General features: G+C 46.6%; 1 long non-coding RNA gene across 1 annotated transcript in view; it reads left to right on the top strand.

The window, feature by feature from the left end:
- LOC135970663 (uncharacterized) overlaps positions 1 to 12,973 on the top strand; it is a 42,658-nt gene extending 29,685 nt beyond the window's left edge. The window contains exon 2 of the long non-coding RNA XR_010586465.1: positions 12,856 to 12,973. This is a non-coding gene — a long non-coding RNA (uncharacterized lncRNA). The remainder of the gene's footprint in view (positions 1 to 12,855) is intronic.
- The last annotated feature ends 14,967 nt before the right edge of the window (positions 12,974 to 27,940 follow it).

Here is a 27,940-nt window from a genome sequence, read left to right as displayed (position 1 = left end):
CCTGGGTGACAGAGTGAGACTTTGTCTGAAAAGAAAAAAAAAATTTTTTTTAACTTTTTGTAGTTAAATATTTGCATATATTCCTTTCTTTTGTTGGCCTATTGTTTCAGTTAATTTGTTTTTTTACTTTTTTCCCGCATTTTACTTATTACATTCATATTTCTCGTATGATATTTATCTTAAAATCTAGTTTTATTTTTCTTTAAGAGATTGGGAGTCTCACTGTGTTTCCCAGGCAGGTCTCGAATTTCTGGGCACAAGCGATCTTCCTGCCTCAGCCTCTCAAGTAGCTGGGATTACACCACCAACACACCTGGCTTCTCTCAGCTAATTTAGAACATCCTACCCTTCTCAGAGATTGAAAAATATTTAGATTTGCTCAGGGTATGTTAGATGAAGTGAGGATTTACATCTACTATATGTATTTTCCCAAATATTAATAATTATTTCTCCCAAACCATTTATTACCTAATATTTTTCTGTTCCATTGTTACATGACAGCATGTTTCTGCCTGGTTTTAACCTCACAGTGGCTTGATTTCTAAGTGAACATTATATGTTTAACTGCCTCTTTGAGGATACTGAAGTCTCTTTCCAATGATTATATTCTTTTCACTTCACCTGGCATGCATCTCTCTCTAGTATTGATGTTGCTGGCTGCCTTTCTCAGTGTTAGTTTTTCTGTGTTTTGGGATTTCAGCTTCCAGGTTCATTTCCAGGTTTTTTCTCTCTCCCTTCTCTTGTTCCTCACTCCTCCCTGCCTAGTGGCTGTGCAGTTGCCCTTCCCAAGGGCGGGTGTTTAGGACTAGGTCTTATATGGCAGTCGGGGCTCCCGCCCTGGAATAACCCTGGGGATGACTCACATCCAGCCCCATGGCTGTGGGAGGCTCAGTGAAGCCCAGGTGTGGTGCCGTTTGTTAACCTTGGGCCTCCCTAGGCCACAGTCCCAGGCGAAGTTAGTAGCAAGCTATTTCAGTCTTCTTAAAGAGGGTGGAAGTGTGGGCAAGAGGGGAATCCCAGTCCCTAATATTTTCACAGTGACCATGACACTGGTTCCCTACCTCAGTGGGCAATTTAATTCTATCTCATCACTCAGTACTCAACAGGACTTGACCTCCCAGCTGCCCTTGACTGTACCCAAAGTCAGAACCCATCAGGCCACAGCTGTAGCCCTGTTCATCTTTTGCATTTATATTCAGTTTCTGGGGATATCTTTGGGGATATTCTCCCTTTGTGGAGCACTGCTTTTTAATTTTCTCTAATATTATATCTATCATCGCTCTGTATTGAAAGCCCCTGGACTAGCCTGTTTCACTCGTGTCTATTTTTGTAGAAGCATTTACTGTATCTTTATACTACACATTTGGGGATCACTAACAATGTTTTCCAGTCATATTCTAATCGCTTTCTCAAGGCTGGATCAGGTGTGAGGCTCTGTAGCAGTAACCTGAAGTTGAGAATTGAGGAAGTAGTGCTGCCCCTCCCCCAACCTGGGGACGCATGAGAGGAGCCCTGGGGTGGCATCCCTAGGATGGGGTGCTGGTGGGGGTGGGTGGCAAGGGGGAAAAGGGGTTGCTGCTTAAGGGAGTTTCTGCTCCATGCCAGCACTTCATCAAAGGTCTTGAGCCAGGGTGGAATCCAGCTCCAGGGAGCATATGAGAGCAAACAATGGAAGCTTGACATGATCCCTGGATGAACATCTGAAGTTTCATATATGATGGGATCTCCCCAGAAAACAATGGTGCACATCACAGCCAGGAGGCACCCAGAGCATTGTGTTGCTGTGTTTTTAGAACCCAGTGAGTAAACTGTCCAGTGTTCCACACCATTCTGACCTGGGTCAACAGACGGTGGCAGGGCGCACTCTTGGCTGTGGCTGATCTCCCTCTCCTGCTGCATTTGACATTTCTCAGCCGCACAGGCAAGGTGCTCTGGGCAGGGACTAGATAGGAAGTGGTGCCTCCTTTGCAATATAAGCAGAACAAGGTTTCCTGCTGGAGTGCGTCTTGGCTAATTCAGGGGCATGAGAGGCAGCATCTACCCTTGCCCAGGGGCCCTGGCTCCCCTTTGCTGTGGGTGGTGGCCTGTGATTGGGCCAAGTGGGACTGAGGAGCAAATGTGGACAGTCTTCCCCCGCACACATCGGCTGACCGGCATGCCCAGACTGTCTCCTGGGGCGCCTCAAGTTGGTCCTAGAATCCAGTTCTTCCTGGAACTGGGTGTCATTTCAGGACAGAGAATGCCAGGAGTCATAAATTGGCCCTGAAGCAAACGAAAGTCTTCCAATCCTGCATGACATAGCAAATTGTTTTGCTTGGGCTTTGGCTTGGTCTGGGGCTTGCGGTTCCATGGGGGAACCTCTGGCAATCCCACCAGGGGGAGCCCTTTCCCCATCTTGGAGCTGTGGATCTCAGCTTTCCAGAATATTTGTGTGCATGTGAGCGCGCACGTCTGATTTAATTTTTATATGATTACAGTATAGAATCATAAATCAACTTTCCCAGTTAATGTAGTCAACTGAAGCTACTGCCATGGTTCAGGTTCCATCATGTTTCAAATATAGTTTATGACTGTAGTTACGTACTGTGGCAGCAACACAGGGCAACTCGGGGCTGGGGACAAGTGAGTGTGTCTTTCCCTCCCCAAATGCAGTCATTTAGCATCTTCCTCTTCCAGAGTCCTGTATCCCAGCGATGGGGATCAAGATTCAGACTTAAGGACATCCTACCCGGACCTTGGCAAGGAGATCTTTACAGTGGAGGTCTGGTCCAGCCTCTCTCTGGCCCCAGGCCTCTGCTGTCCACCTTGGTAAGGAGTCAACTGAGCTACCTTCCAAGGAGCTGGATTGGTACCCTGGCTCTGCCTGACCCTCCTCAGCCCCTCTGCAACCCTCACCTGCTCCCTTCTCCTTCACTTCCTCTCCTGCTCACCTGTACCCTCTTTCCTTAGATGTGGCCACACTGCTCCCCCAGGCAGTGTCTTCACTGAGTAGTCTTCGAACCATTAACCACCTGCAGCCCTATCCATGTTCTCCAGGGCATCTGCAAGAGGAGAAAGGGGAATTTGCTGATAGCCACAGCTGTGCATCATACTGGAGGTGCCTTGTGGAGGGCAGCATAGTTAATCTAGTCACCCAGCATTCTCAGTCCACCTCCACGGCCTTCTCTTCCCATTGCCTGGGTCTCGAAAGCCCCCGGACAATCTCATGAGGTGGACTGAGCAGTATCTGGGGAGGGAGGATAGAAAAGAGACTGAGATATCTTTAATTAATAGACACTATTAGAACCTCCTCCCCAGCAGTAGTAGGGATTGTTAGCGGCAGCAAATCCGTAGGGGTCTGCAGCAACCTCAATTCTTGCCTCTTTGGTCACTTATTGGGATCTTATCGGGAAACTGCTGATCACTAGTTTCAGGTGTTTTCTATTGGAAGACTGCCTGTCTCTGGTGCCAGCTGTGACCAGTTATTTTAGAGAGACCATTAACAACCGCCTGACCCTCACCTGATGTTTGCCTGACATTCCTGTGGGTGTCTGGGGTGCCTGCTCCTGCCCTGTTCATCCCTGACTAGCTACTTACTCTAACAGGATGAGAAATCATACAAAATAGAGGCTACTTTAAAAAAAAATTCTCAGAATGTGGTGTGTAAACTTTCACCTCCACTATAAAGACCTCCTCGCCGGGGGTAGGGAAGCTTTAGACTGAACCTTGAGCTCCGTCGCCGGGATACAGGACTCTGAAGAGGAGGATGCTAATGATGGCATTCAGTTGACTCCACAGCATCTCACAATTCTTTCTTTTTCTAAGTCATCTGTATTTAGTATCCACTGACCAAGCAGGCAGGAAATGTAATTGAAGTTTTATTAGGGACTCCCCTATCTCTTCTCCTATGGGGTCCAGTGACTATCCCAGGGGGTCTGGCCCAGCCTAGAACATTCAGAGTCTGGCCCGCTGACCTTCAGACACAGCTGATATGAATGGGAGTCTTTCTTTGTGGTTAGCAAGGCCAAGGTTCTTAGCTACTTTCCTTTGGAATCCTTGACCTCCCCCCATCCCAACTGCTGTGTGTGTGGGGTTCTGTGTGGGAGCAGGGCTGCTTCTCACTACTCCAAGGACCCCCAAACCACATCCCTTCCGCAGCATCTGGGAATCTCCCCTGCTACTCCCTTGGGCAGCTTTTGCCTCCTTCACTCCAGTGTGCTCACCTCTCTCCCCTGGCAAAGAACCCAGGTGCTGGGGAGATCTCCTCTGCCAACTTCTTCTCTCCTTTTTTTCTTTTCTCCTTTTCTCTTTCCAACTTCTTCTCTTGGTGAGGCTACGCAAAATGCTCTGGGGCCAGGATGTGCAAACGCTTCCTGGAATGGGGTAGGAACAGTGACAAAACAGGAAGAACAAAAACCACATGTTAATATCTCAAGAAAGTATCCAGCCACCCTAATAAGGGGCTTCCAGGCTCTGAGGGAAGACCACTGAGCTGAGGGGGCTTTGCACTCTATTGCAAAAAGATAATGGATGCCCAGAAGAAGCGGGACATTTGGAGCCCCAGACAAACCAATGACACAGACTGAGACACTGCGGAGCTGGATGCCTGTCTGTGTGTTTGTTAAGAGTATGAGAAGCCCCCACTGGGAACAAGTTAAGGGCATCCGTAACCATCAGTGTCCATTGCCCAAGAAAGATGGCAGAAGTGGGTTGGTCCAAATCCTTTCCATTGTAACTGTGAAGGGAAAACATTTGGAAATATTCTCTGGCCAGGTGCGGTGGCTCACACATGTAATCGTAGGTACTTGGGAGGCTGAGGCAGGAGGATCACTTGAGCCCAGGAGTTCCAGGCTGCAGTGAGCTATGATTTTGCCATTGTACTCCAACCTGGGCGACAGAGTGAGACCTCATCTCTAGAAAAAAAAAAACCTTCTGATTTATTTCATCTGTATCTCTCCCTCCTCCCCTCCCACTCCACAGCCCTTCTAGCAGTTGGGGTAGGAGGGTTGGCGGTCAGCAGAAAGCAGAGCCAGGCAGCATCTTCTGCCTCCTAAATTTCAAACATGAGACCTCGTGGGAACTGAAAGGATTTATGACATAGGCCAGGTATTTAGCAGAAATGGAGACTAAGAGCAACCATCCCTCACCTTCTAACAGAAAGGGGTTCCCTTGGGCTGGTGGGGCAGATGGGTCATAATAACGATGCGCATATTTGTGGGTATTAGAGAAAGAGGTCCCTGGACTGAGTCCTGGGGAGGTGGCAGAAATGGCAGAAAGGTTTGTGGAGTCAGACAGAAAGCTCTGTCTTGCTTCGTCTTTGAGCCAAAGGGGACCTGGAGCCCCTGAGTGGGGGGCACTGTGTGGTGCCCAGTCACACTCTCCATAGTGTCCTCAGTGAGTGGCACTCATTGAGGGACAGGAGGAGCAGAGCTGCTCCCAACAGAGAAGCACTGGAGCCCACACTGCCTAAAGTGGGAATGACCCAAACAGCCTTCAGCAGGAGAAAGCGGAGGAAAACTATGGCATCTGCATGCAGTGGAATACTTCTCAGCACTGAAAAGGAATGTTCCTATAACTGCATGTGATAACACAGGCAAATGTGTAGACATAAAGTCGAGTGAAAGAAGCCAGCTGCAAAAGAGCACATTGTATGATTCTATTTATATAAAACTCAAGTCCAGGCAAAATGGTAGTAGTCAGGAGAGAGGTTGTCCTTTGGGGAGGGTAGTAACTAGAAGGCACAGGAGGGGGCCCCTGGCATCCTGGGAATGCTCTGTTCCTTAATCTAGGCACTGGTTGCATACATATGCTGTTGGTGAAAGTTCTTTGAGCTGTACATTTAAAAGTAATGCACTTTTCTGTATGTATGTTTTATTTATATAAAAACTTTTTTTTAAAAGACGGAAGTGGTTGGGCGCAGTGGCTCACACCTGTGATCCCAGCACTTTGGGAGGCCAAGGCAGATGGATCACCTGAGGTCAGGAGTTCGAGACCAGCCTGACAAACATGATGAAACCCCATCTCTACTAAAAATACAAAAATTAGCCAGGTGTGGTGGTGCATGCCTGTAATCCCAGCTTCCTGGAGGCTGGGAGGTGGAGGTTGCGGTGAGTCAAGATCGTACCACTGCATTCCAGCCTGGGCTACAAAGTGAGACTCTGTCTTTAAAAAAAATAAAATAAAATAAAAATAAAAAACAAGTGTGAAAAATGAGGCTGCAGAATGCAGTAAGGGAGGTGGGAATGGTCTTTTATTATCTCACTGCTCATTGTGCTCTGTGCTCTCAACATTGGATCTCTGCTGTCATTTCATCAAGGGGCAATGAGTGGGGCGTTAGTGGTGGTGCAGAATTTAAATCATGAAGGACTTTCTGCTCTTTCCTGCTTGACATCTTCCTTGACTCCATCTTCCTTTTGATCACCTTTTTATGGCTTCCTGAATTGATCTCATGGATTTTTTATATGCTGCAAAAATGTAAATGGATTAGATGATGTGATTTTTAGGATATAATTAGATGGTTAATTTTATGTGTCAATTTGAGTGTGTTGCACTATGGGTGCCCAGATTAAATAACATTTCTTGGTGTGTCTCTGAGGGTGTTTCTGGGTGAGATTAGCATTGTGGACTCAGTAGATTGTCCTCACCACTGTGGTGGGCATCATCTAATCTGCTGAAGGCCTGAACAGAACAAAAAGAGGAAAGAGAAATTCACTACTGTTTCTTCCTGCTTGTGTGCTAGAACTGGAATATCAGTCTTCTTCTCTCTTTGGACTGAGATTTGTACCATTAGCTCCCCTGGTTCCTCTAGTCCACAAGATTGTGGATACAGACTGGAATTATATCACTGGCTTTCCTGGGTCTCAGTTTGCAGATGGCAGACTGTGGGACTTTACAGCCTCCATAATCATGTGAGCCAATTCCTCATTCTATCTATCTATCTATCTATCTATCTATCTATCTATCTATCTACCTACCTACCTACCTACTTATCTATCTCTGCATCCTATCATCTACTGATTTCTCTCTCTCTCTCTCTTTTTTTTTGTTTTTGAGACAAGATCACACTCTGTTGCCTAGGCTGCAGTGCAGTAGCACAATCCTAGCTCATTGCAGCCTTGATCTCCCACGCTCAAGCGATCCTCTAGCCTCATCCTCTTGAGTAGCTAGGACTACAGGTGCGCACCACCATGCCCAGGTAATTTTTATACTTTTTGTACGGATGAGGTCTCACTATATTGCCCAGGCTGGTCTCTAACTCCTGGGCTCAAGCGATCCTCTCACCTCGGCCTCCCAAAGTGCTAGGATTACAGGCATGAGCCACTGCATGTGGCCCTTATTTCTCCTATTGGGTCTGTTTCCCTGGAGTACCCTAATACGGATGGGTTTGCGTTATTGAGAGCCTTATTTGCTGCCTCCTTCACGAGATGCTAGCTGAACTCTTGAGCATGGGTAGCGGCATTGGTAAATCTGGCAGTAAGGCCTGTGGGCTGCTCACATCAGCCAGGCAGACATTTGATCAAGTTTCAGATCTTGTTGATGTCTTTACCAGAGCCACTAAGTTTCATATGTGCCATTGTTGAAGCCAGCTGCAACTCACCTGGCAATCAGCTGGAGGAACGGGACTACTTCTATTCATTGCAGATTGAAAAGTTGGCCACATATCCTTTGCTACTTCTCCTATTGGGAGGTGGGGACCCCTTAAATCTGGGTGGCTGTGTGGCTGTTTGATTGACACAAATTGTTGGAAGTGATGTTAAGCCAGCTTCCAGCCCAGGATTCAATAGCACCTTCCACCTCTTGTTTCCTGGAGCATTATCTGGGAGCCTGAATCACCTTGTAAAAAGTTCAAAATCAGGCTGGGCATGGTGGCGTAAGCCTGTAATCCTAGCACTTTGGGAGGCTGAGGCGGGCGGATCATAAGGTCAGGAGTTTGAGACCAGCCTGGCCAACATGGTGAAATGCCGTCTCCACTAAAAATACAAAAATTAGCTGGATGTGGTGGTGCCCACCTGTAATCTCAGCTCAAGAGGCTGAGATTTGCTTGAACCCTGGAGGTGGAGGTTGCAGTGAGCCAAGATCGCACCACTGCACTCCAGCTCTGGGTGACAGACCAAGACTCTGTCTCAGGGGGAAAAAAAAAAGTTCAAATTCAGACTGGGCACAGTGGTGTGCCTCTGTAAATCCTAGCACTTTGGGAGGCTGAGGCAGGGGGATAACTTGAGGTCAGAAGTTCAAACCAGCTTGGTCAACATAGTGAGAGTCCATATCTACAAAAAAGAAAAGATTAGCTGGGAATGGTGGCTCATGCCTGTAGTCGCAGCTACTCAAGAGGCTGAGGCAGGAGGATCGCTCAAGCCCTTTAAGGTTGTAGTGAGCTATGATCATGCCACTGCACACCAGCCTAGGCAACAGAGCGAGACCCTGTGCCCCACATCCCCACAAAAGAAGTTCAAATTCCCTGCCACTGCCTGCTGGAATGGCCGTGTAGGGCACTCTGGCCAACCACTAGCAGAGCCCAGCTGTCCCCACAAAGGTGACAAAAATGTGAAGGAAGCTGTCTTGAACACTCCAGACCAGCCAGCTGCCGAAGATGCCATTGAGTGACTCCAGTTAACATCAAGCAGAGTAGAATTGCTGAACTGACAGACACAATTTTTTATGTAAGGAAGTGACTGTTGTTTTAAGCCACTAGGTTTGGGATGGTGGTTGCTCAGTGATAGGTAACTGAAATAGCTGTATCTGCACCTGGACCAGACCCTTCATGCCCAGGGTGAGTAACTTCTTGGCTCTGTAAGGCTCTATCTCCTTCAACTCACTTTGCCAGGCTATGGCTACAGCATTACCCAGCTCTTCATTCCATTACAGTTCAGCAAAGCTCCCACGCCAGGCTTGTGTAAGGGTAATTTACTGTGGAATTATTTTTCGTTTTGTTCTTGTTGCTCTATGTACATTCCCCTCACCAAGAAAGTTACTGGGCTTTTTGTTCCCAATTCTGAGGCTCTTTTTTGAGTATGGAGATGGTGGGTGGTGATGGCATTTGGATTATGTGCAAACACCTTGGCTAAGAGAGACAGAAGTGGGCTGTGGGTGTGTCTTGAGCAGAGGTTGAGATTCTCTAGGGTCTGAAAATTTGGTGCTTTCTCCCCACGAGTGGTGGAGACTCAGACCCCCCACTTCTGCCCAGAGCATTCCCAGGCTGAAGGATCGCTGGAGAATGCCCAGAGAAGCCATGGTTTCTCCCAGCTAGGGGCACAGAGGCCAGGGTCCCCAGGGAGATTCTACTATGGGTGATACGGACCTTGCTGATGTGAGGGGAAGTGCTGGGCCTGACCCAGAGGACATCCTGACCAGGACTTGACTGTAGCCTCTGAAAGCAGAGAGAACTACAGAAACAATAGTGCTTCTATGGGCTAAATGTCTCTATCCCCCCATAATTAATATGTTGAAAACCCAACCCCCAGTGTGATGATATTTGGAGGTGGGGCCTTTTGGAGGTAATTAGGTTTAGCTGAGGTCATCAGGGTGGAGCCCCCATGTGTGATTAGTGCCCTTATAAGACGAGTTAGAGACCAGCGCTCTCTCTCTTGCCCATCGGTAGTGAGAAGGCCGCAGTCTGAGAACCAGGAAGAGAGCCCTCAGCAGACATCAAATCTACCGGTACCTGGATCTTGGACTTCCTAGTCTCCAGAACTGTGAGAAATACATATTTCTTCAGCTGGGTGTGGTGGCTCACACCTGTAATCCTAGTACAGGTTTGGGAGACCAAGGTGGCCAGATTACTTGAGCCCAGGAGTTTGACACCAGTCTGGACAACATGGTGAAAACCCCATCTCTACAAAAATACAAAAACTTACGGCTTATGCCTATAATCCCAGCACTTTGGGAGGCCAAGAAGCGCAGATCATCTGAGGTCAGGAGTTCACAACTAGCCTGGCCAACGTGGTGAAACCCCATCTCTACTAAAAATACAAAGAATTAGCCGGGCATGGTGGCGGGCACTTATACTCCCAGCTATTCAGGAGGCTGAGGCAGGACAATTGCTTGAACCTGGGAGGCAGAGGTTGCAGTGAGCCGAGAGTGTGCCACTGCACTCCAACCTGGGTGACAGAGTGAGGCTATGTCTTAAAAAAAAAAAAAAAAAAAAAAAAATTAGCCAGATGTGGTGGTGTGCACCTATAGTCACAGCTACTTGGGAGGCTGAGGTAGGAGGATGACCTGAGCCTGGAAGGTCGAGGATGCAGTGAGATGACATTGCAACACTGCCCCCCAGCCTGAGTGATACAGTGAGACCCTGTCTCAAAACAAACAAACAAATAAACAAACAAAAAAACAAAAAAAAATTTGTCATTTAAGTCACCTAGTCTCTGGTATTCTGTCATAGCAGCCAGGGCGAACTAAGAAGGCTATCCTGAGTACTAAGGACCTGGCCTTGCTCCCAGCTTTTCTGGTACTGCATAAGCCCCTGGTATTTTGTAATGTGTTGGAGGGAGGAGACAGCCCCATTAATGACTAGGGTTGAATTTCCTCCTAGTCTTCCAGGGTGGGACACAGAGCAGATTACATTTGATTGAGTAAAAGTAAGGAATGTGACATTTCATGCATATTTTATAGCCCCAAATGACAAAGATAATATGCTTCTCCAACCGCCTGGAACATTTTATAGCTTTCTCTTTTTTTGCATTGTAGGCTCCTGTGTCCATCAATTTATCAGCATTTTTCTTGGCAAGGATTCCCTGAAATGTCTCCAAGTCTGGAAATTTTGTTTTTATGAAAAATAGGGCATGGGACCAGAGGAGGGACTTGGTCAGAAAAACAAAGCACAATTATTTTTGATCCATGTCCTTATTTCTTGGTTACTAAATAGCTGCCCTCTGTATTTCTTTGATTTTAATAAATTGTCCAGATACGGATTTTTAAAATTCTATATATGTTTTTTTGAGACAGGGTTTTGCTGTGTCACCCACGCTGAAGTGCAGTGGCATGATCATAGCTCACCGAAGCCTTCAACTGTTGGGCTCAAGCAATCCTCCCACCTCAGCCTGATGAGTAGCTGGGACTACGGGTGTGTGGCACCATGCCTGGCTAATTTAAAATTTTTTTTTTAGTGGAGACAAAGTCTTGCTATGTTGCCAGGCTGGTCTTGAACACCTGAGCTCCAGCCATTCTCCCATCTTGGCCTCCTAAAGTGCTGGGATTACAAGTGTGATCCACCACACCCGGGCCTAGTTTTTAAAATGATATTTCATTTATGTAGTTCAAATAAAAATGATGTCAACAAGTACATGAGAAATATCACTCCTACCCCATCCCTACCCTCTCTTGTTCCCCCTCACATTGCCCCTGTCAGTAATCATTTTTACCATAATAGTGCCTTATTTATTCTCCCAGCATTTCTTTATGCAAACATAAATAAAATACTTTTATTTCCTCTTTTACTACACAAAAAAAGCATGTCATATACATCTTGCTCCTTCCTTTTAAAATTGTAACTAAATATACTGGGTATCCTTCCTTATCACCACATACAGCTATTCGTCCTGCCTTTTTCATTTTGACAGCTCTATAGCATTCCACTGGTGGATCTACCAGAGCTGTGTGTTCCACCAGTCTCCTATTGCTGGGTTATTGGGCTGTTTCTGATCCGTTGTTATTACAAATAATGCCACAGTGAATAACCTTATACATAAGCAAGTTTACCTTTGTGTAGGTGAATCTATAAGATAAATTCCCAGAAGGAGGATCTCTGAGACAAAAGGTTTTTGCGTGTATCATTCTGGTAGATATTGCAGGGCTGTTCCACAGAATTGTGCCATCTGCACTGCTGCCAGTAATGCATGGGACAGTCTGTTTCCCCTCAGCCTCCTTCACACACTGTGATGTCATATTCTGGACTCTTGCCAACCAAGGAAAGATTTATGTATAAGTTCAACATGGATGCACTTATGCTAATTCTCCTTCCTGCATTTCCTTCAGAACATCCTCAGTCTTCTCATTCATTTCAGATACCTTGATTAGCTCCCATTTTTCACGACACAGGTTAGCCATGTTTGTATTTCCTTCATGATCATCACGGTTATGAACGATTTCTTCTGGGGTTGGTAGGTTAAGTAACCGTGGTCCAGTATTGGTTATTGCAATCAAACCAGCAGCTACAGGTGGCTTGGATTGGTTTAGATGGAATTGGTCTCAAATTTAAAAGGTCACTTTGTCATTCTTTGTATCAGTGTTATTCATTTCTGTATCTTTTACAAATGTATTTATTTAATATTTAATAAGACAAATAAAATGTTAAAAATGATTTTGTCCTGGGAAAGCCTAAACTTTCCTGAACAGAAGCTGAAATATTCAAAGGACAAGAAACGGCCTCTGGCAGAGCCGTGTCTTGGACAGTTTCCCCGGCCACCCAGCAGGCTGCCTATTGTGCTGTTTGAGATGCAAATGGTCCCTTCTTATGCTGGGGAACCTTCTAGGCATAGCAGGGGCAGTGGAAAGGCTACTTCCTCTCTCTCTTTTTTTTTTGAGATGGAATTCTCGCTCTGTTGCCAGGGTGGAGAGCAGTGGCACGATCTTGGCACACTGCAACCTCTGCCTCCCGGGTTCAAGTGATTCTCCTGCCTCAGCCTCCCGAGTAGCTGGGACTATAGGCGCGCAGCATCACACCTGGCTAATTTTTGTATTTTCAGTACAGATGGGGTTTCACCATGTTGGCCAGGATGGTCTTAATCTCTTGATCTCATGATCTGCCCGCCTCAGCATCCCAAAGTGCTGGGATTACAGGTGTGAGCCACTGCACCCGGCCACTTCCTCTCTTTTATTGCCGACTTCTCTAGCTAGTCCCAAGACTTGTTCAACTCTTTCTTATGGATTGTTTTGCAGAATACATACACGGAAACCGTCCACAAATTCTAGCCCACCAATTAATGCTGTCAGACTGGGACCTTCGTGGAAAGCCTGCTTGAAACAAAACAATTGAAAATAAAGTGGCTTAAACAAAGTAGATATTTATTTCTCTGCTTTGTCCACGAGGTCTGAGATGAAATGTCCAGGGAAGGTGTGGAGGCTCCCTGGCATGACGGACCCAGGCTCTGTTCCTATCATCTTAGTGTGCTTCCTTCTACCCTTAAGGCGGCCTTGCGGTCTGAGATGGCTTCAGGACTCTGCACTTCAGGCCCTTTGGAGTCCATGATGTTCTTTTTTTTGAGACGGAGTTTCTCTCTTGTTGCCCAGGCTGGAACACAGTGGTGTGATCTTGGCTCACTGCAACCTCTGCCTCCCAGGTTCAAGCGATTCTCCTGCCTGAGCCTCCTGAGTAGCTGGGATTACAGGCGCCTGCCACTGTGCCTGGCTAATTTCTGTATTTTTAGTAGAGACGGTGTTTCACCATGTTGGCCAGGCTGGTCTCGAACTCTTGACCTCAGGTGATCCACCTGCCTTGGCCTCCCAAAGTGCTGGGATTACAGGAGCAAGCCACCCCGCCCATCCATGATGTTCTCATCGTCAACATCCTGAGGTCTCCCAAAGGCAAGTGCTCCTTTTATTTGTGCACTCTGGAGTCCAGGTGTCAGGATACTTCTTCCTGAGGTGCAGAGGCAGCTGGTCTCCTCTGAGGCCTTGACAGCCCTTGACACGCCTGGGGCTGCGGAGCTGGGAAAGGTCTCCACCCCAGAGGGATCCACCTACCTCAGCTGCTATCCAGTCCAGGGACTCTGTCTTCTCGGCTGCCCTCAAGGCACTGGGCTCCTTTAGACACTCCCAACCACACCCTTAATCCTCTCAGGGAACTCCAGTCTCCAGCAAACAAAAGCCTGAAAAGTGTCTGCAAGGAAATTCTGAGTTCAGGTTTCTGAGGTGAAGGAGCACAAAGTCCTTTCTCCCGGCTTGGAAGTGCAGGGTGGTGCGAAGAGTGGGAGGGAGGCAGGGTTATGTGAGGAAAAAACAGAAAACACAAATTAATTTCACAATGATATGTTAACTTAAAAATCACAACTTTAGGCTGGGCAGACGGTGGCTCTTGCCGGTAATCCCTGCGCTTTGGTAGGTGGAGATGGGAGGAATGCTTGAGGCTAAGAGTTCGAGACCAGCGTGGGCAACATAGTGAGACCCTTTCTTTACCAAAAATAAATAAATAAATAAATAAAAATTAGCTAGGTGTGCTGGCACATGCCTGTAGTCCTAGCTACTCAGGAGGCTGAGGTGGATCCCAGTAGTTTGAGGCTGCAGGGAGCTATTCATTCCAACCAGGGCGACAGAGTGAGACTCTGTCTCTTAAAAAAAAAAAAGAAAAGAAAAATCCTAAATTTGGAAAGGAGAGCTTTATTTCTTTTAAAGAGTTACAGCTGGCTGGGCACTGTGGCTCACATCTGCAGTCCCAGCACTTTGAGAGGCTGAGGCGGGTGGATCGCTTGAGCCCAGGAGTTAAGACCAGCCTGGCAATACCGATGCAGAACTTTGCTCCTTAGTTCAGCTAAACCCGGGTTCTTGTCACATGACCAGGAAAAGTTAGGCAGGCAGACACTTTGAAGGGAGAGGAGTGGAATTTATTGGGTGAAAAAGGAAAAGAAGAAAAGAAAAACCTCTCAGCAAAGCAAGAGGGGTTCCTGCCAACAGGTCTCCACTCCACAGACTGATTCCAGGCCACACACAGTAGCTGAAGAGGCCAGGCTCCTCCCCCACCACTGCACACTTGGCTTGAACTTCCCATGGCTCCACTCCGTTTTCCCAGTGTGCAGGCAGGTCAGAGATTCTCCAGGGACCCTCCCCTTTATCTGCCTCCTACATCTATCGTTACCTATTTTATTTCATACACTTAAAACACTATTCTGCCAGGTGTGGTGACCTGCACCTGTAGTCCGAGCTACACAGGAAGCTGAGGCAGCAGGATCTTTTGAACTCAGGGGGTGGAGGCTGTAGTGAGCTATGATCATGACAATGCACTCCATCCTGGGCAACACAGCAAAACCTTGTCTCAAAACAAACAAACAAACAAACAAAAAACAAAACCCCACCATTATTCTGAGAAGTACAGCAGCTTTCACAAATTGCCACAGGGGTCTGTTTTAGGTTAGGTTCCTTCAGGAGCAGATCTGGAGACAAAGATTTGAAGCAGGGAGGTTATTAGAGAGGAAATCCCCGGCATAATTGATAGTAAAGTAGACAGGAAAGGGCAGAAGCCAGCACAGGGTGCATCAATGAGCAATGAACTTAATGAACTCCTTGGCTCAATCCCACTGGGACCTTCGAGACTACTGTATAGAACATGCCTTAGAGTCATCTTCCCCTTGAGGAAGCTGCGGCATTTCTCCACCAAATCCTATCTCATTTGAGGGCTGCCCCCAGGGCACTGACATTTCTAGCCTGCCCTACCCATGGGTAGTGCTCCTGTAACCAGGGTAAGTCCTCAACAGTGTCAGGGGCTTACAGGCGGAGCCATTCTCAATGGCAACCTTAGAGGACACGTGGGTAGGGCACAAAGCTTGGCTACAAGGCCTGCAGCACTAAAAGGTTAGGAACGCCTCAGAGCTGCCCCTTTTAGGATGGACCCACTCAGCTCCCTGGTTCCCACTCCCTGACATCTGCTTTCTGTCTACTGCTCAGTGTCTCCAGTGGATTCACAAAACAACTGCCGTTCTCCCTTTCCACCTCAGTTCATTACCAAGAACAACCCTGGATTTTCCCACCTTAATCAGGCTGCTCCGGCCTCTGCCCACAGCCCTCCGGATGGCTGGTTTATGTGTGACCCTGCCACCCTTAGCCCCCACCAGCAGGGGATGTCAGCTTTCTTTCAGGGAAGAACACAGACTCCTTATGAGAGACTACGATGAGACAATTTTGTAAACTAAAAATAAAATCCTAAGCCCCCCAGTTGACTGAATGGACCCCCTCTTGGCCAAGGGGACGCCAGAGAAACCTTAAACACCGAGTTCCCAGCCAGGAGAGGACGAAAGGTCAGATACGCCTCCTCATACCTCCTCCCTTTTGTGGTTTAGACAACAACTGACCAGCATTAATAAACCAGAGATCATAAGACTGACAGAACAAACTATTTGAGCCAATAAAAGACCAAACTATAAACAAGGCCAAACGCCGTGGCGGGTCAGGGTTAAGTCACACACCTCTGCACTTAAAGAAAAAACTCTGTTCTGCCACAGGGTTTTAATTTCTCTCTAGCAGCCAAACAAACACTGGCCTTGAGATAAGCAAGACTAAAACAACTTGCAGATCATCCATCAGCCAAAACTACAGCTTGGATTGAACACAAGACTGATTTCAGTAACCTCCTGATAAGAAGACTACTGACTGTGGACTGGTTCTGGCTGGTTTACAGATGCTGCATACTTGAGTTCTGTTGTGTCCTGAAAAGACCTTTTGATGTATAAGACCTAATTGTAATACATTTAAATGCTAAGTCTCCACCCTAAGGTGCACATGGGTCATATGCAACATACTAGTTTATTCAGTATAGGTACTTCAGGACCACTTTCATGAATATTCATAGCTCCTTCTGTAACCTGTTGAATATGTATACTTCGCAAACCAAGTCAGCTTAAATTCCTGTCTTAGTCTTCCTTATCTCAAAGTTCCTTCTCTAGGCTCTGCCAGAGTGAGAGGTCAAGCCGCCTGTGCTCCCGGGTCGGGTGGGGACTTGGAGAACTTTTCTGTCTAGCTAAAGGATTGTAAACGCACCAATCAGCACTCTGTGTCTAGCTAAAAGTTTGTAAACGCACCAATCAGCACTCTGTAAAAACACACCAATCAGTGTTCTGTATCTAGCTAAAGGTTTGTAAACGCACCGATCAGCACTCTGCAAAACACACCAATCAGCACTCTGTAAAATGCACCAATCAGTGCTGTGTAAAATGGGCCAATCAGCAGGATGTGGGTGGGGCCAAATAAGGCAATAAAAGCTGGCGCCCCCTAGCTGGCAGCGACAACTTGGTGGGTCACCCTCACCTGGTGGATGTTTTGTTCTTTTGTTCTTCACAATAAATCTTGCTGCTCGTCATCCTTAAGGTTCTCACTATCTTTATGAGCTATAGCTGTCACTGTGAAGGTCTACAGCTTTACTCTTGGAGTTAGCGAGACCAGGAACCCAGTGAGGGGAACAAACAACTCCGGACGCGAGGCCATGAAACCACCGGGAGGAACAAACAAGTCGGGACGTGCTACCTTTAAGAGCTGTAACGCTCACTGTGAAGGTCTGGGGCTTCACTTCTGAAGTCAGCGAGACCCTGAACCGACAGGCAGGAAGAAACAACTCCAAACACGCATTTTTATAGAGCTGTAAGACTCACCAGGAGGGTCCGATGGTTTCAGTCTTGACGTCAGCGAGACCGAGAACCCGCGGGAAATAACCAGTTCCGGACACAAGAGGCTATGGTTCCCACTAGTCAGAATGGCACATTGTAGGCTGTAACTCTTAATTTTTACTTTATTTTTAAATTTATTGCTGAGATGCAGCCTCACTGTCACCCAGGCTGGAGTGCAGTGGTGCAGAGGCTGCTCACTGCAGCCTCGACTCCTCGGGCTCAGGTGATTCTCCAATCTCAACCTTTCACGTTGGGACCACATCTGTGCGCCACTGGGCCCAGCTAACTTTCATAATTTTCATGGCCATGGTTTCACCATACCGATGCAGGAGGTAGATAAGGGGAAGAATCCCCAGAGACTCTTCTGACTTGCCTGTGTACTTGAGAGAAGAGGGTGGAGCCATGGGAAGTTCGTGCCATGTGCAGTTGGGGGGGAGCTTGGCCTTTTCAGTTCCTGTGTGTGGCCTGGAATCAAACTGGGTACGTGGGGGGACGTGGGAGGACGTGGGAGGACATGGCGGAGGGGGCGGGCTGCTGGCAGGAGCACTTGCTTTGTTGAGAGTTTTTTTTTTTTCTTTTTTCACTCAATAAATTCTGTTCCCCTCACCCTTCCATGTGTCTGCGTTCCTAGCTTTTCTTGGTCGTATGACAAGAACCTGCTTTTAGCTGAACTAAGGAACAAAGTTCTGCATCAGTAGGATTCAGAAGAAATTCTGTTGAAATATGATTTTAGGTGTATACTAGTTGGACGTCTCTGAGCCCCGGATCCCACAGCTCTGCTGAGATGCCTGTCCAAAAGCTCAGGGAGCATGTCTAGGTGTCCAGGGAGGCAAGTGGAGGCAGGAAGAAGAGACCAAATTTCAGTCAGGCTGCCGGTGGTAAGCCTCAGGAAACTCTTTTATCAAAACCTGGAAAAGCCAAAGGTGGGCCCGAGAGGGAAGAAAGAGACAGAGATGGGAAGAAGATGGAAGTAGAACACAGATTGGGAAGAAAAAAGAGCAAGAGAAAGTGGAGAGGGAGCAGCAGTGCTCTGGGAAGAAAGCGTTGAAGGGGTGGGGCACATCTGGAAGCCTCTGTGATGATTTGGGGAAGGCTGGTTTTCTAGTTCCTTGGCCTGGGCCCATGCAGGTTACCTTTCTACCTGTTCTGCCCAGGGGGTTCCTGCCAGTCCCCAGCCTCCTGCCCTTCTCCCTTATATGCTTGGAGTGTGTGGAATGCTGCTCACCACTCTGGGGCAGCGGGAGACTGAGATAACTCCCTCCCTGGAATGTAGGGAATTTGGTGTGCTGGAAAGATAGGGAGAGAGAATGCACCTTGCAGCAGCACAGACGGGTTCTGGATGGGCTCCATCTCGGAAAGAGAGGAACAAGAGGGTTGGGGAAGGGGTGGCTGCTGGTCTCAGTGAAGGGTACGCGAGGCCCTAGCGTGTCTTCGCATTTGCGCCGCCTGCTTCCCAGAAGACTCGGCACATGGGGGAAGTGGTGCCAAGGGCACACCCACCAGTCACACTGTGGAGCTGGGACGCCTGGGGCAGGATATTCAGTAGTCAGCCTGGGGACCTCCAAAGATGCTTTCCCATTCTTTAGCCTGTCAGCCTTGGTGGGGACATCACTTTCCTCCTCATTCGTCAATGGGGAGATTCAAGACAACATCCCTGAGCTGAAGGAAGCGCAGCCTCACCTCCTCCTCCCACCCCTCACCTCCTAAGCTCCCCATCAGAGGTGTCTGGGGTGTGGAACATGGGGAGGCAAGGATGACAGCTCACCTGGCTCAGGCTTCAGCGCTCAGCCCCTCTTATTCCTTCTAGCAAGAGCTTCTTGCAAATACCTCAATTTTTTTTTTTGTCTTCTGCAGCTGTTGCTCAAACTGTCAACTTGTTGAGACCATGAATATTGGTTATAAGAATTTGTCGACCTTTTTAAAAAGTAAAAATGATGTTTGTCCACTTAAAGTTTTAAATTCTGTTTTTCATTGGAGTCTTTTTTTTTTTTGAGACAGAGTCACCCTCTGTTGATATGGCTCCGATGAGTGGAGGAACACCAGGGCTCTTGTCTCACGTCGAATTAGATAAGATGACACGAACACGCATGGAGTGGTTTTAAGGAGCGGAGAGTTTAATAGGCAAGAAAGAAGGGAGAAGAAAGAAAGAAGAAACTCCCTTGTACAGGGACAGAGGGAGGGGGTCTCCAAAGCCAAGAGAGGGAACTCCACACTTAGGTAATACAAGCCAGCTATATTTGATAGGTGGAGGAGGCAGTGTCTGATTTGCATAGGGCTCAGGGGATTGGTTTGACCAGGCGGTGTCATTCACTTAGCCGGGCAAAAAAACTGGCCCTCCCACCCTAGCCTTTTAATATGCAAATACAGGGCTGCCCGATGTTCCACACACGTGGGGATATATGGGGGCGGCCATGCTGCCAGGCACATGTAGGGGCAAGGGCAAGAGGACAACGGTGGGAATAGCCCTGTTGGGTGAACCCAGTTTCTAACAGCTGGCATTTGCATATCAAAGGTTGCTGGCCCAAGTCTAAGAGCCAGGGCTTTCATTCTAGAAAAGAGCTGTGAAAAATTTTCCATGGACCCCTTTTTTCTCTCTATCTGCCTAAAATAATTTCTTAATAACTCCTACTTCACTGTAGCCCAGGTTGAAGTGCAGTGTGGCACAATCTTGGCTCATTGCAACCTCCGCCTCCTGGGTCCAGCAATTTTCCCACCTTAGCCTCCCAAACAGTGGGACTACAGGTGTCTGCCACCAAGCCTGGCCAGTTTTTTGCATTTTAGTAGAGAGGAGTCTCACCACGTTGGCCAGGCTGGTCTTGAGCTCCTGAACTCAAAGGATCCACCAGCCTTGGTCTCCCAAAGTGCTGGGATTACAAGCATGAGCCGCTGCGCCTGGCCTTTTATGGGAGATTAATGACTGATTTTACCCACCAACCTGGTGATCATGAACCAGCCATCCATAACCTTGTTGATCTAGCTCAACCCATTATATAAAACTGTGCTTGGATTGTATGGAATGCTACACACTTCCAATTAAAGATATTTAGAGCTGGGCCTGGTGGGTCACACATGTAATCATAGCAGTTTGGGAGGCCGAGGAGGGAGGATCTTTTGAACCCGGGAGTTCCAGACTTGCCTGGGCAACATAGAACCCATTTCTTTCCTTTTTTTTTTTTTTTTTTTTTTTGAGATGGAGTTTTGCTCTTGTTGCCCAGGCTGGAGTGCAATGGCACAGTCTCAGCTCACTGCAACCTCCGCCTTCGGGGTTCAAGCGATTCTTCTGCCTCAGCCTCCAGAGTAGCTGGGATTACAGGCACGCACCACCATGCCTGGCTAAGTTTTTGTATTTTTAGTGGAGATAGGGTTTTACCATGTTGGCCAGGCTGGTCTCGAACTCCTGACTCAGGTGATCTGCCCCCCTCGGCCTCCCAAAGCGCTGGGATTACAGGCGTGAGCAAACACCCCGGGCGGGGGTGGGTGGGGGAGCCCATTTCTATTAAAAAAAAAAAAAAAGGCCAGGTGTGGTGGCTCACGCCTGTAATTCTAGCACTTTGGGAGGCCAAAGCAGGTGGATCACCTGAGATCAGGAGTTCAAGACCAGCCTGCCCAACATTGTGAAACCCTGTCTGCACTAAAAATAACAAGAAATTGGCTGGGCATGGTGGCGCGTGCCTTTAATACCAGGTACTCGGGAGGCTGAGGCAGGAGAATCACTTGAACCCAGGAGGTAGAGGTTGCAGTGAGCCAAGATCGTGCCACTGTACTCCATCCTGGGTGACAGAGGGAGACTCCATCTCCAAAAAAAAAAAAAAAAAGAGAGAGAGAGAGAGAAAGTAAAATTTGTACTTCAATTCAGAGATTTTAAGCAACATACATTTGACTTTGTGGCAGTGATCACTATTGTACAATAGTTACTCAAACCCGGGAGGCAGAGGCTGCAGTGAGCCAAGATAGCTCCACTGCACTCCAGCCTGGGTGACAAGAGCGAGAGTCTGTCTCAAAAAAACAAAGTTACTCATTTGTTCTGCAGAATCCATTTATTGCTGTGCTCACAGTAAAGTAAGCACCAAGATGGCAAAGCTGTTTGATGAAAAGCCAGGCGTATTCACACACACAACTGAGAAAGTTCTGGAAATAGGAGAAAATATCTTTAAGGCATATAGGCTAAACTTATATAAATATTGTTAGTGTTTGCCAAAACAGGGATAATCTAGTAAAATCAGAGATAGAAAGCCAGAACAGAGAATTGATAAGTCAAAAATTGTTAAGAATGTACACTGGTTGGGTGCAGTGGCTCATGCCTGTAATACTAGCACTTTGGGGAGGCTGAGGCAGGCAGATCGCCTGAGCTCAGGAGTTCAAGACCAGCCTGGGCAACCCTTTCACTACTGAAAATACAAAAAAAAAAAAAAAAAAAAAAAATAGCCGGGCATGGTGGTGCGCGCCTGTGGTCCCAGTTACCCTGGAGGCTGATGTGGAAGGATCGCTTGAGCCCAGAGTGTGGGGTGGGGGTCGGGAGGCGGAGGTTGCGGTGAGTCTGGATTGCACCACCGCACTCCAGCCTGGGTGACAGAGCGAGACCCTGTCTCAAAAAAAAAAAAGTGTATCAAAAGGCCTAGGAGTTTGTTTCTCCAGGTAAATCTGCCCTCCCTCATCTCTAACCTTTGTGAAATCACCCAAATGGAGACATCACGGCAAGGCCCTGACAAGGAAATGACAGGAGTGTAGGTGGATAAGGGACTGGAATACTGCAGCACAATTCTAACACTAATCCCAGGTTTCAGTCCCAATGAGATTGCCTTCACTTCCGCTGCCAGCCACAAGTGTGGAGGCCCCCAGGCTACTCGCTCCTCTGATCAACTGGCTACAAATCTGGGGGGTATCCACAACCCCCTTGGGTTTGATAATTTGCTAGAACAACTTACAAACTCAAGAGAATGTTATGATTATAGGCTTGTTACAAAGGATACAAATCAGGAGGACTGGACTAATGAAGACACAGGTAAGGCCGGTCTCCCATGCAGAGCTTCTGTGTCATCTCTCTGTGAATTAGGCCGTGTCACCCTCCTGGCACATGGATGTGTTCACCAACCAGGAAGTTCCACCAAACTTTGGTGTCCAGAGTTTTCATTAAATAGGCACAATTGGTCGACTCATTTGCCACAGAATTGAATGCAATCTCTAGTCCTCCTACCCTCCGTGGAGGTTGGGTTGACTCTAAGGCCCAATCCTTTTATCATGTGATCTTTCTGATGACCAACCTCCCATCCTGAGTTCTCTCTCAGCATAAGCCCAGGTGTGATCCAAGGGACTCATGAATAACAAAGATACTCATATTGCTCAGGAAATTCCAAGGATTTAGTTTCCCTCCTAGGAACCAGGGACAAAGGGCAGTCAAATTCTTTATTGTATCACAGAGACACAATAATATAATATGCCACAACAGAAGAGAGGTGAGGAATGTTGCCATGCTTTGAGAAGCCTATCACAAGAGCTTTAAGGAATTCACACTTAAATATTAATAGGTACATTATGAAAGAAATCAACCAAGTACAGTCTTTTCTTATTATGTCATCTAGTTATTGCAGGAATTGAAAAATGGATGTAATAAAGCCTAGAATGCAATAAAGGAATTGGCATTCAAGTAGATGAGAGAGGTTGGGGAATATGTCAAGACGCAAACGTGAAAGAGCTGTCACGGTTTACTTACTTTGCAATCTCTGAGGATGGAACAGGATCAAAGACGGAGCCAGGAAGCACAGAGTTTTCTTCTTCCCTAATCTCATCCCTTGTTTTCATTTTGCACTTTTAAAAATTTCCACATTTATATTCATATGGAATTGATTTTCAGAATATAGAGATAATTCTAATCATTATTGTTTTTCAAATGGTTAGCCAGTTGAACCAATACCATTTATCATAATCAAGATGATCATATGGTTTATTTTCTTTGGCTTACAGAGATGATAAATTTGAATATATTTTAAAATATAAAACTATCTTTAAAATTTGAATATATTTGAATATGATACATTTGAATACATTTTAAAATATAGAGTTATCTTTGTACTCCTGGTTAGTCATGGTGCATTTTTTTTAATACTTCGTATTAGATTTTTACCTTCTGGATTGAGACACTGGAATTCTTAAAAGTTCTTTCAGAAATTCTTCCTATATTCAGTATGCCACCAGGAAACCTCTTATAACTAACCTTACAGAAGATACTTTTTTCTTTGTACTTTGTCCAATATCAAAGGAAACCTCCAAGTTCCAAGTAGGTCAGGCTACTAATACCCACAAATGAATTCTGATGAAATCATTACACAATAAACAGTAACTGTTGCTTATTACGTGCTTACTCTGTACTAGGCAGGACTAAGATAAGTATTTAAAGTTTTAAGATTATTCTTAATTTCTTATCAAAAGTATACTGGTTTACAAAGTAATGAATAAAATAAATCTTTTTTTTTTTGGGACAGAGTCTTGCTTTGTCGCCCAGGCTAGAGTGCAGTGGCATGATCTTGGCTCACTGCAAGCTCCGCCTCCCGAGTTCATGCCAGTCTCCTGCCTCAGCCTCTGAGTATCTGGGACTACAGGCGCCCGCCACCACGCCCGGCTAATTTTTTGTATTTTTTAGTAGAGAATGGGGTTTCACCGCGTTAGCCAGGATGGTCTCGATCTCTTGACCTCGTGATCCACCCGCCTCAGCCTCCCAAAGTGCTGGGATTACAGGCATGAGCCACCGCGCCCGGCCAGATAAATCTTAAACAATATCCCTATAATAACGACAATGGTGAACTTCTTATGTCTCTTTTAAAAAACTCTGCTTATGATGACAATTTCAATCATACACAAAAGCTGTGAGTATATAGTGAGTCTTGCTGTATAGATCACAAAGTTTTAAAACCTGTCAAAAGTTGACCATACTCACTTAATCTACTCCTACCAGTTTTTCAGCTGGAGATCTTTTAAAGCAAATTCTACACATTGTACCATATTGTAGCAGGACCAGCCGCAGACAAAACTCCTCAGACACTGGATTAAAGAAGGAAGAGGTTTTTTATTCGGCCGGGAGCGTTGGCAGACTCGCGTCTTAAGAGCCGAGCTCCCCGAGAAAGAAATACTAGGCCTTTTTAAAGGCTTATAACTTTAAGGGGTCCACGTGAAGGGGTCATGATAAATCGAGCAAGCATGGGAAACGTGACTGGGGGCTACATGCATCAGCTAACAGAACAAAAAGTTTTACAATGCTTTTTTCATACAGTGTCTGGAATTTACAGATAACACAAGTAGTTTAGGCAAGGGGTTGATGTTATTATTATTACTTTGTTTAACTCCTAGGGCCGGGTGGTGGTGCCAAGGTTGTCTGGCTATTTATCTTATTTTTGTTTCTCTCTGTCTTGTGAACTAGGCAAGGTGGGGGGAGGAAGGCAGCAGGAGTAGGAGTGGTCTCCTTCCTTAATATCATCCATAAATTATTTTGCATTACATCCCATTCTTATTGAGTCCCTGCAAGCTGAGAGCAGAGTGCCAAAGCACAATTCACTGTAAGAGATTCTATGAAGGATTAAAACAGTCCAAATTCACAGTACTGCAAATGTCTGTAATTGCATAATCTGCAAAGTATATTCTTCAAGAAATCTTCTGTGCACTTGGTTTCCCTTAATTGAGTTTTTTTTTTCGTCTTCAGACCAGATTAACTGATAAGAACTGACAGGCAGGGGAGAGAGGCGATGTTTAAGGTTATATATTATGGCAAAAAATTACAAGTGTAAATTGTGCTTGTTTCTGATTAAGAGAGGTCCATTAATCAGAAAGCAGTCTTGGCATCCTCATAGAAAAATCACATAGCTTAACAAGAATTCATGACACCAAATTGCTGCACAGGCAGGTAGCATGAGTTCTTGGCAGGATCCTTTCAGCTGAGCTGTTTTCCACTAGAATGGTATCTGATATGGTTTTGCTGTGTCTCCACCCAAATCTCATCTTGAATTGTAGTTCCTTAATCCCCAGGTGTCATGAGAGGGACCTGGTGGGAGGTAACTGAATCATGGGGGGCAGGTTTTTCCCATGCTATTCTTGTGATAGTGTATAAGTCTCATGAAATCTCATGGTTTTATAAAGGGCAGTTCTCCTGCACACGCTCTTGCCTGCTGCCATGTAAGACATGCCTTTGCTCCTCCTTTGTCTTCTGCCATGATTTTGAGGGCCTCCCCAGCCATGTGGAACTGTGAATGCATTAAACCTCTTTTTCTTTATAAATTACCCAGTGTCAGGTATTTCTTCACAGCAGTATGAAAATGGACTAATACAGCTGGGTGCAGTGGCTCATGCCTGTAATCCCAGTACTTTGAGAGGCTGAGACAAGTGGATCATTTGAGGCCAGGAGTTCAAGATCAGCCTGGTCAATATGGTGAAACCCCGTCACTACTTAAAAAAAAAAGGGCCGGGCGTGGTGGCTCATTTTTACAATCCCAGCACTTTGGGAGGCCAATGTGGGCAGATCATGAGGTCAGGAGATCGAGACCATCCTGGCCAACATGGTGAAACCCCGTCTCTACTAAAACTACAAAAAATTAGCTGGGCATAGTGGCGGGCACCTGTAGTCCCAGCTACTCTGGAGGCTGAGGCAGGAGAATGGCATGAACCCAGGAGGCGGAGCTTGCAGTGAGCCAAGATCGCATCACTGCACTCCAGCCTGGGTGACAGAGCGAGACTCCACCTCAAAAAAAAAAAAAAAAAAAATTAGCCCTGCATGGTGGTGGGTGCCTGTAATCCCAGCTACTTGGGAGGCTGAGGAAGGAGAATTGCTTGAACCTGGGAAGTGGAGGTTGCAGTGAGCCAAGATTGTGCCACTGCACTCCAGCCTGGGCGACAGAGCAAGACCATCTCAAAAAAAAAAAAAAAAAAAAAAGAAAGAAAGAAAAAGAAAATGGATTAATACAGTAAATTTGTACCAGTAAAATGGGGTACTGCTATAAAGACACCTGAAAATGTGAAAATGGGTAACAGGCAGAAGTTAGAAGTTTAGAGGGCTCAGAAGAAGACAAAAAAATGTGGGAAAGTTTGGAACTTCCTCAAGACTTGGAGGGCCCAGAAGACGGAAAATGTGGGAAACTTTGGAACTTCCTAGAGACTTGTTGAATGGCTTTGACCAAAATGCTTATGCAAATTTCTGCAGCAGACTTGAATTTCTCCTTAGAAAAAAAATTTCTCATCACTTAATTCCCTGAGGTGGACAAATGCCTTCCCTTAGGCTGGCCAACTATATTTCTTTCTGAAGCTTCTAAGAGTCTGGCGATTCATCCCTCTATTAGGATCACCAAACCCCTTCAGGTGACCCTTTTAGACGGAGTCTAATGCCATCCCCTGCCATCTCTCTCTTATGCTGGCCCCACCTGTGGTCCACAGGAAACATGAATCCAGTGCCCCCGGCAATCAGGAAGGCTGGCAGCCCTGAAACCCAGCTACCTCCCTTGTTCCACCATCAGGGCAGGTAGCCAGACTCCTGGTGTTCTTTTTTGTTGTGTATGTGTCTCTGTGTGTGTTTTTCCATTTCCAGAAATGAACCAGCTAGCAGCTCACCCTGTCCGCCAAATTGCAGGAACATATATTCAGCTCCCTGACGGGTACCACTGAAGGCCCTTCCCCGGGGCTTGAAGAAATACCCTCACTGAATTCGATTTCCTCAAGTAATTGAAGAGCTTCCCCTTTACTGTTCCACTCAATGGCCCCCGCTTTACGGGGACACTTCCAGGCTGGGGATTGGAGAGGTGCTCTGCTACCTAAGGACTCTGGCCCGTCTCATTTTTTCGCCCTCTCTTCCATTTAGGAGGAGATTCAACCTTTTAGAAGCTCACTGTTTTGAGTAAGAGCCACTGTTTGCCGGATCCCAGCCCGCTCTGCCTCCATTATGTGGCTCATCTCTTCTATGGCTGCAGAGGAATTAACATCCCCGGAATCTCTAGTGAAGCTGCCTTCACATTCTCTTTCTGTTTGAACTTTCAGCCCACCTCAACCTGAGGCCATAGGCAGCTGGACTCCACCAATGCCACTGCCACCATCCCCAAAAGGCCAGGGGCTCTCATCCCAGTAGTAGTAATTAGTCTGTGATGCGGAATTCATAGTATTTCAACATTGGGTTCCAAAAAAGGAACCTGAGCATCCCTGGGTCTCACTAACCTATGGGAATGTGCAAATGGGGCCACCTTAAGGTAATAACAACATTTCAGTGTCTCTTTCTCTGCCCAAGTATTTCTGGGGGCCTGAGGGAAATCTCACTTGTGCTCCTAAATCCAGGCACCCAGGCTGACAGCAACTCTCTCTCCATCTCCTGCTGAGCATTCCCCCAGGGAATTAAAGCTCTTCAGGCATCAGTTCTGCACTGGGCAGAGCAGTGTCTATGTCCAGTGGGGAAATGCCTTTCCCTCTCTTTTGTGTTGCACTTCATTAAGGGGCCACCTAAGCAATGCCTGTGCACTCCGGCATCGTGCAGGGCTTGTAGAACCACAGCTTCTAGGTTAACTTTCAGCTTTTCTTTTTGCTTCGGATGGATGCAGCACTGGACTAAATGTGGTGACAAACAACATTCACTTACTCTTTTATTCAACACCTATTTCCTGAATTCCTTATTCATGCTAGCCACATGATGAACA

Source organism: Macaca fascicularis, chromosome 4 (genome assembly GCF_037993035.2).
Source record: "Macaca fascicularis isolate 582-1 chromosome 4, T2T-MFA8v1.1".
Lineage (NCBI taxonomy): Eukaryota > Metazoa > Chordata > Mammalia > Primates > Cercopithecidae > Macaca > Macaca fascicularis.
Note: the sequence above shows the minus strand (reverse complement) of the source record. Positions and strands in the feature narration are given on the sequence as shown.